Genomic DNA, 1,821 nt, shown 5'->3' with positions numbered 1-1,821 from the left:
TTATACAACCATTTTCTAGTGATATTACTGATTTTTTTTTTTAATCATCTTTCTTAGGCCGAAGCTATCTACTGATATTTAAGTTGTGTTGTCAACTACCCATTGTCTGTAACGTACGTACTGGACACATCTTGTGTGCCACTGCAAATCCTCTTGGCCCCATTTCTTACTCCATCACTGCTGTGGAACACTTTCCAGCAGACTTCTGATAGTGGAAGCCATTTGATGGCACCTTGTCTTGGGCCCATGTCACGGCTCTCTTGCTTCCTTCTGCAGGGATCTTCTGACACTGTGGCTTGGGATGTCCACTGGAACCCCACTGTATCATACATATGCAGCCCAAAGATGTTGGGCAGCTAGTGACTTTGGGGCCACTCTTGACTAATGGGAGGTGGAAGCCCGATAGATAAGTGCTCTCCCTTCCCTCTGCTGGGAAGACAGTTCTGCAATGCATTTCATAAACTTCCTCAGAAAATCCTATCACGTTGAGCTCCAGTCACCCATAGCAGTGGCCAACTCAATAATAATACATCCCTATGTTATCTTTCTCTTTTTTCCTTTTCCACTCTTCTACCCCTCCCTCTGGTTCCCTCAGATCACTTCCCAAATAAATTACTTGTATAACAACACTTACAGGTATAAGAACATTTGTCTTAGGCTTTGCTTTTGGGCAAGGGATAAACTCAAACTAAGATGGTAAGTACCAGGAATGGCCTTTGACAGCAAAGACTCAGGATAGTATCCTGTGACTGGATCAGTTACTTCAGTGGATTTGGATGAAGTGCAGGTGGGAGGGGAAGTGCTAGGTTATGCAGTAGCTGTGCCATTACAATGAAATGGGACTAGTGGAAATTATAAAGATTAAGTATTCACTTGCAACTTTGAAATGCTTTAGGAGCTTTGAAAAAGAAAATGACACAGGCTTATGATAGCCATTTAACTCAAGGAATGCTGTGAAAGCCAGAGCCCCTCTATAGCACTCTCAGGAAACTCATCTGCAGATGCAGAGCAGATTATGCTGCCAATGAGGCCCAAATCTAATAGTAAAGGTGGCAAGGCTGCAAAGGAGACAGAATGCACAGCCTTGCTAGTCCCCAGCCAAGTCAGTGCTGACACAAAAAGAATGGAACCCTAAATCACAGGATGGGGACATTTGTGTTGGTGAGCTGAGAATCTTGAATCCTCAGGTTTCCATGAACTCTGAGCTGGCACAAGCTGTGTCCTCCAATTTTCTAGTGGAGAATAGCCTGCCCTTACCTTGAGATTCTGTAAAGGCTTTATCTGAGGCAGTTGCATCACAAAGTAACACTTATTCTCCTCAAGATCCACCCTTGTTACTGCTCATTGACTCCAAAGTAATAACTAGGATCATGTGTTAGCAAACCCTAAGTTGGGGAATATAGTCCTTCCTCTAGGAGGATAGGTTTCACTCTGAATCAACTGCAGATTCTGGTTAAAATATATTGGGAGGAACCCAGGAAACATGTCTGAGAGTAGATCTTGAGGATATTGAATCAAGGGGTGGGGTGGAGGTGGAATATAAGGCTTGATAAGAGAGAGTAACACGGGGGCACTCACTCATGATGCATGATTTAATTCCCTGGCAAGAATTTTTGGAGTTGCTCCTAACACAATGCAAGGATGGCATATAGAAGATATGATAGGCATGCTAGCAGTTATCTGACATAGTATTGAGGATGCAGTCAGAAAGCTCAGGGATGTATTTGTTGTTTGAAACTGGAGAAGCTATCACCCGACTTTTCCCTAGGAGGGCCCAGATGATATTCATAACTAAGGCAAAAAAATATATAATGGTAGTCA

The sequence above is a fragment of the Macaca fascicularis genome, chromosome 3 (genome assembly GCF_037993035.2).
Source record: "Macaca fascicularis isolate 582-1 chromosome 3, T2T-MFA8v1.1".
NCBI lineage: Eukaryota > Metazoa > Chordata > Mammalia > Primates > Cercopithecidae > Macaca > Macaca fascicularis.
The sequence above is the reverse complement of the archived record's forward strand: the minus strand, read 5'-3'. Positions refer to the sequence as shown.